This window comes from Podarcis bocagei, assembly GCF_964188305.1.
Source record: "Podarcis bocagei genome assembly, chromosome: 5".
Taxonomy (NCBI): Eukaryota; Metazoa; Chordata; class Lepidosauria; order Squamata; family Lacertidae; genus Podarcis; species Podarcis bocagei.
In genome coordinates this window covers 47110900-47118395 of record NC_138129.1, presented here as the reverse complement: position 1 = coordinate 47118395, position 7496 = coordinate 47110900, and the positions used below count along the sequence as shown (strand labels likewise).

General features: G+C 45.8%; 1 protein-coding gene across 4 annotated transcripts in view; it reads left to right on the top strand.

The window, feature by feature from the left end:
* Positions 1 to 497: 497 nt before the first annotated feature.
* PACSIN1 (protein kinase C and casein kinase substrate in neurons 1) overlaps positions 498 to 7496 on the top strand; it is a 54142-nt gene continuing 47143 nt past the window's right edge. The window contains exon 1 of one of the 4 annotated variants that reach the window (XM_081195853.1): positions 498 to 976. The gene's annotated coding sequence lies outside the window, so the exon portion shown is untranslated. The remainder of the gene's footprint in view (positions 977 to 7496) is intronic. The other 3 variants (XM_081195852.1, XM_081195851.1, XM_081195854.1) reach the window with 3 other exon arrangements.

Here is a 7496-nt window from a genome sequence, read left to right as displayed (position 1 = left end):
AGGTCACCGGAAGACATGGGCCTTTGGCTGGATCCAGCAGGGCTTTTTTTTACATTTTTCTTAAGGTGAGGCAGCCCTGTGGCACCTGAGGGCCCTCTGTTCATTCTGCTGCGTGGTGGGACAGACTCCCTAAGTAGGCCTTCCATCCCAAAGTCCTGCCCTGAGGGACAGCAGAATGGCTGGAGCATGCACAGACCTCAGCTTGTCCAGGAGACGTCTCCTCGGGAAGGCCTCGATATTTACCGTCTTCCGGCCTGCTGCGCACAGATAGTCCCTGGCGAGCAAGCTCGTGTGTCCTTACATGTATCACTTGAGGGAGCACCACACGTGTCGCACGCTTGCCTGTAGTCACGCGCGCTCGCGTGTGTCAGCAGAACCCGGCGTTGCGCGCGCGGGGAGCGGGGGGGGCGGTAAGAAGAAGCAGGTGCGGGAGGCGGGTTTAAGGCGTTCTACTGCCACCTGCTCGCGGGAGGAACATTCCGCCGAGGCGAGAGCCCGCGCGCAGTGCGCCTGGACATATATGTGTGTATGTGTGTGCGTGCGTGCAGTTTTGTCTGCGCGCGCGCAACCCGGGTGGTGGGAGGGAGAGCGGCTGGAGAGAGTGTGTGTTGGTGGGGAAGAGTCGGCGCTGGCAGGCAGGATGCGCTGAGCATTACCCAGTTGCCATAGAAACCAGCAGAAGGAGGTGGGCGGCCGGTCGAGGAGGGGGAGCGATTTGCCCGCAGTCGTCGCGAAGCTGCTGCTGGAGTCGGAGCTTCGCCAGAGGAAGCAAACCTCGCGCGCTCGCCGCGGTTCAGGTGGGAGAGGAATTTGAACTCCCTTTCCTCCCCCGCCCTCTTGCACGCGCGCGCGCGCACACACAGCAACACACAGACACCGCTGTGGCTCCTCAGCCTTTCTCGAGGGGTCTTGCAAGGGAGCCTTCCCGGGCAGTCTGCTAAGCCTCCCGCGCTAAGCAGCGGCCGGAACTGCACAGGTAAGCCCTCGTCTCTTATGTCGGGGTGTGTGTTCGTGTGTGGGGGAAAATAATTATCGGGGTTCATATTTTGCACCCCCCCATTTCTTTTCCTCCTCCGCCTCCCACCCGCCAGCCCTGCAGCATCGAAGCGGGGACGGTGGGATTTGAAGCAAAGGTCCATCAGTTTCTGAGTGCAGCTGCAAAAGAGGCATGGGGTGGGCACACAGCCCCACCGAAGAACCTTTCCGGAGGGGCAGGGGGATGGAAGGGGCAGTCCCTGGGTTTCATCTGTTTAGTTGCGCTTCGGTAGAAGCTTGTCCCGTGCATCTCTGGATCTCTCCTCTACTTCCCTTTTTTCTTGGTTTTTTTTCTATTGGGGTTGCACCTGACAAGATGTGGGTTGCACTACATGCAGTGGGAAGGAGAAGTGCGCTACTGTGACAAAAGCCTGCGTTGGGGCTGAATTGTGGGGCAAAGGAGCTGGCGGTTCCGCAAGCACCTGGTGGGCAGATGGCTGGAAATGATACCAGGATGAGCAAAGGACTCTTAGCTGAACTGACATGTGGCTGGGTCTCCACCTTGATTGATGTCCCTTGCTGCAGGGCAGTCTGCCTCGGGACACAGGGGTGAACTAGATGATCCCACTGGGTACTTTCCAGCCATGGCGATGATGAGCACATTCTGCAGTTGTACTGACCTTTCAGACTTAGACTGTCTGCACCATTTTCATTTAAGGAAGAATTGCACTGCTCCTTGAACGACAACAACAATTCTATGTGATGCAGCAGCAAAAAAAGCTAATGTTATTCTAGGCTGCATCAACAGAAGTATAATATCCAGGTCAAGGGAAATAATAGTCCCACACTATTCTGCCTTGGTCAGACCACATCTGGAGTACTGGGTCCATTTCTGGGTGCTACAGCTTAAGAAGGATGTTGACAAGCTAGAACGTGTGCACAGGAGGGCGACCAAGATGATCAGGGGTCTGGAAACCAAGGCTTATGGGGAATGGTTGAGGGAGTTGGGTATGTTTAGCCTGGGATATATCTATATATTATATCTGTCTTAGATGCTTTAGCTGAGATTCCTGCATTGCAGGGGGTTGAACTAGATGACCCTCAGGACCCCATCCAAGACTGTGATTCTGTGATTATTATTAATATTATGGGATTGTAAGAGAGGTTCATTTGCCTCCTCCTCCAGGGGTGCCAAAGGTTCTCAAAGAGGGGGAGGGTATTTCTTGGCCTCTTCAAGGAAGGAATGCTGGAAACATTTTGGGCAAAGGGAAGGATCATGATCCCTAACTCCATCTGGAATGCCTTCAGATCTCTAATCAAATATAGCCAATATATGTATATTTTGAATTTGTCATCTCCAGGCCAAGCTAATGGGCAATGGCAGCAGGGTAGGCCAAGGTTTCCATCTTTTAAGGTCCATTACATTATTCTTTCCATTTCCAATACTGCAAGGGCATTCCTCATTATTCCAGGAAGAGAGAAGCTAGATCTGGAAAAAGGAACCAATGTGATGCACAAATGCCTACAATCTGCTTTATGCTGAATTATTTCTTTTAGCTATCTTCATCCTGCTCAATTTAAGCCATGCACCATCACCCCCTCCTCATAGCAGAACGAATTGTTCTTGATAGGGGGCAGGGAGGAAGACTAGTTGTTGTAAACAGATGAGCTATGCCTCATTCCTGTAGGTGTGCTGTGGGAACTCTCTCCTGTGACTGAGGAGAAACCAGGTCTAAGGTGTGGGGCTTATAGTCCTAAATATGTAACCTGAGAGCAAAGATATCCTGTCTATCCTTATGTCTTCTTGCTGGGCAGAGTAACTCAGCCATCAGGTGCAGTGGTTTCTAGAAATGACTTAAAATCATTGTGGTTATGGTCTGTCTGCCAGTCTAATAACACGTAAGATCAGAGGTTTTTTATTGCATTCAGGCATGTTAAGAGTGAGAGCCTGTACTTCGTGGGATTGGTGCATGACTTGCTCACCATGGACAGGGAGTCAATATGGCAGCATAATCCCATTGCCATCATTTGCCCAAATGGTCATGTGAATTGGCCCTTGGATGGTTTGTAGCATTCTCCTAGATTTGGTTACCTTTAGTCACTCACTGCAATCACAGAAGCCTGCCACACAATTTCCTCCTTTACGAAAACTTGCATCAATTTCCTGAAGCCATGATTGAAGCCAAGTACTTCACTGTCCTTAATACATCCCACACATCCAGTTTTCAGCATAATACCATCTGATTTTGCCTCTAGCTTTGCTTGCATTCTACAGAGTATCCGGTTCTTCTGTGACTCTCTTCTGCATCAAATCCAAATTATATGCTCCTTCATACTCTATCAAGCAAACCCCTTTTATATTACCAATGTATTTTCTCAACAACCTATTGTGGCAAACTGCTATCCCATTTTGATCCAGTCTGTAAGACTTTATAAAACAGACAAGACTAGAAGTGGCATAGGTGCAAATTGGAACTGAAGCCAATAGGATTTTGGTGGCACAAGTGGCAGCCTCAGGATTTCTTTACAACACAAAGCCTATAAATTCATTCTTCTCTAAGTCCCATATTTGAATAAAGTTGACAGTCTCAGTGCTCTGTCTAATAATTTGTCATGTCACTGTCTCCTTTCATTTGCTGAGAGATACCTAAATATCTCCATTGCCTTGTTTCTGGAGTAACTGTAAGCTCCTCTAGGCAGGGACCTGATATATAATCTGGTTTATTCTGTAGAGGATCATGTACATTTGGAGACTAGGACAGAAAACAGAGGCTGTGAAAATATGAAGATGATTCTTGATTGCTGGTTCTTAGATAATATTCTTCCCATCACCAAAGGAGAGAGAGAAATTTCAAGCATGGAGGCAACCATTATCATGAGGCATGTGCAAAGCTGCTTCCTGGCATTGGCATGCTTCCAAGTGCTGCAGCAAGTATAATATGCAAGTACAGATTCCAGCAAGATCACAGTGCATCCTTGGCATTCTGATTTTAAAGGATGCTTGACAATAAGTTAAAGGCTGAAGTGTTTTTAGAGCAAGCTTCAGCCTGAGGTTTTGTATGCACTAAACAAGACCTGCCATCACGGAAGCAGTCACCTGGAACACGGATGCAATGACTACACTTGCTTGTGAAGCCCTCATAGTCCCTGCCCGAGTGCCATGGTTCACTAGCTGCTTTGAGGGCCTGGATGGCACTTGTTTAGACAGCAAAACTAGCCTCCCTTAACTGTTAGGTAGATGTATTTTGTTAAATAAGAAAGCAGCATAAAAAGGAATCAAATTCTGTATTCAGAAGAAGTCTGCAAAACTGTTTGCATAAGGCTTTTTGAGCATTTCAGCAGAATTTGATTCTCCATTCCCTACCCTAGAAAGAAGGAGAAACGTAGGGGGGGGAGAGTTTTAATGGAAGACAGAAGGTGTTGCACCATGCTTCCATTCAATCCACTCATATCAGATGCTAAGAATCAAAGGCTCCCTTTTTAAAAGGCAAATCATCATTTTCTTTCAAAATTGTAATGCTGTTGGGTGTGGGTCGTTGATTATCCTCTTCCCATTTTGAAATTTTTGATGTTTTCTCTCCTACTAACATCTATCACTGCCAAGCACCAAAAGGAAAACACAAAATTATGATAGCTGGACACCTTCCCATTGTTGGCTGATGGCATCCAAGGGCATTGTTTTCTAGATGTCAGATTTGCAAGAAAGTATAACACATCTCTATATACTCTTTTTAATCTGAAGACTGCCATATCCTTGCTCTGGATTGACTTTCTTAATAAGGGCGTTCTAATGTATTAGGTCCTTATTTGATGAGAAAGATGATAAAATTTAATATTCCAAGAGTTCAGAGTGCTTCAAAATCTAGCTGTAATCCTTACAACAAGCCTGTAAAATAAGTCACTATTATTGCCTCCAGTATTGTAGAGAGAGAGATTGGCTGGCCTAAGGCAACCCAGTGAGTTCACAGCAGAGGTGAACTGAAAACTGGCAACTTGCTGCTACAATAGTTCATAACGATAATAAGGAAAAGGGGAAAAGGAAAACCATGTACATATAACAAGAGCTGTGAAAACTCTGCAATTCTATGCAAGTGTAGAATTCAACATCCTGTTAGTAATATGAAACAAAAATCTGGAAAGGTTGTGAGCAATGCCTGATGGCATCCCAAGAGACTGAAGAGGCTTAGTAGCCATTTTCAGCCACAGGCAGACCTGACTTCAGTGCCCTGCATAGCATTTTGTCCTTCCTCATGACCTGCTGAAGCTGATTGACTTCTGCAAAGCAAGCATGCATACTGTATGCAAATATGGTTGGCAGGCATTACTATTTGAGATTGCAGAATATGGCTTTTCTTGGCATAGGGCTTGAGCTACCTTGGTGCAGGAGTTTTATTTTATATATAAATATAATTTGGAAGTATAAAGAAGGCCCACCCCTGCTTGTTCTATAGCTTTGCATAGCATAGCAATTCTAATGGTGTTTAAAAACAAACTAACAGGTCACAATCAGTTATATTAATTTTTAGCAGACGACAAGGTATTTCCTTTCCATTGCGTAATGTTTTAAACAAGACTTGAGGAACAAAGCTATGCACTGACTTCAGTGAGACTTACTCCCAGGTATTGTTACATCCCACCCCTATCTCAAAGTGGTGTGAGACTCCAGGGGTTCCAGCTGCTTACCCAGGGTTTGTGTTTCCATTGGAAATTAGGCACAGCGGAGACTGCAGTGTCTTTATGAAATATGGTTTATTTACACATGATTACAACCTGTGTCTAGATGGAGAGAGTTCCCAGCATTCACATCACAAGACAGTCCTTTGTTGCTTTTCTACGAGCAGCAAACACGGATCTGCAAAGAGAGGAAACCATGCTACCTGTGCCTCTGCATTATGACTTCTTCTCTTTAGCCCCATATGACTTTCTGTCCACTTCCTCCTCCTCCTTCCCAGAACCACTTGCAGAAACAACTCCCACTTCTGCATAGAGCAACACCCACTGTAAGCCTGGCAGCCTCCCCCTCCATGCTGGGCAAAGAATCTTATAGTTTGCAGCTGGCTAACGTTTATCAAACAGATGAAACCATTATCAGTCTTTTGGGTCTTCAGTGACCCACCCCCAGTAAACCATCACAAGGCTGGCCTCATGAGGAAGCTAGCTGGTGTTATTTCCAGCATTTGCAAAATTCATGAATTTGTGAGTTTGCTCAAATTCTAAACCTTTACTGAATCTAGAGGTTTGGTGGGGACTTGCCCCTCCCCAATTTAAAACATATGTTGAGTTGCAGCCTTAAGCTGCAACCATTTTTCCCCCTTTTAAAGATGGTTGTAAAAAACGGGACTACTTTGGTATGGCAGCAGGTTTGGTATGACACAAGAGTGGTGTCAAAGATAGAGGCTTGAACCAGGAAGAGAAAGGTTCAGATCCCTGTTCAGACAAGATGCAAACCTGGTTGATCTTGGGCCAGTTGCAATCTCTCAGCCTAAGCTACATTTTAGGATTGTGGTGAGGACGAAAGAATAGGAACACAATCCATACCATCCTGAGCTCCTTGGAGTGTTAGTGGGATAAAAAAATGTCATAATAAATAAACATGTAGGAAGGATCCTGAAGCCAGCTCCATATTTAAAACACATTTTTAATGGGAACCAGGCAGAGGGCCTACTTAGTAGTGGCGCCCGCCCTGTGGAACACCCTCCCATCAGATGTCAAGGAAATAAACAACTATCCAATTTTTAGAAGAAATCTGAAGGCAGCCCTGTTTAGGGAAGTTTTTAATTTTTGAAGTTTTATTCTGTTTTCAATGTTCTGTTGAAAGCCGCCCAGAGTGGCTGGGGAAACCCAGCCAGATGGGTGGGGTAGAAATAAATAAAGAAATAAATATTATTATTATTTTATTTTGAGGGTTCTCCAGGTGGTAGCAAACCACAGTCTGTTCCTCTCTTCTAGGTAGAAACTGGGGCAAACCACCCTTTATTTTAAACCCACTTCTCTTTCCTTTTTTAAAAGGTGTGCTTAATCATGCCACTTTTAATTTGAAGAAAAAGCAGCTTTGTTTTTCTGCTGATGACCCCCTACTATTTGCTGCACATAGCACCGATTGTGGTGGTGATTTTTGGCAGAGAACTAGTGCATGTCCTGATTCCAGATCAGGAGTGCAGTAATGGACCAGGGCCACACATAGAATCATAGAATCATAGAGTTGGAAGAGACCACAAGGGCCATCGAGTCCAACCCCCTGCCAAGCAGGAAACACCATCAGAGCACTCCTGACATATGGTTGTCAAGCCTCTGCTTAAAGACCTCCAAAGCAGGAGACCCCACCACACGCCTTGGCAGCAAATTCCACTGTCGAACAGCTCTTACTGTCAGGAAGTTCTTCCTAATGTTTAGGTGGAATCTTCTTTCTTGTAGTTTGAATCCATTGCTCCGTGTCCGCTTCTCTGGAGCAGCAGAAAACAACCTTTCTCCCTCCTCTATGTGACATCCTTTTATATATTTGAACATGGCTATCATATCAC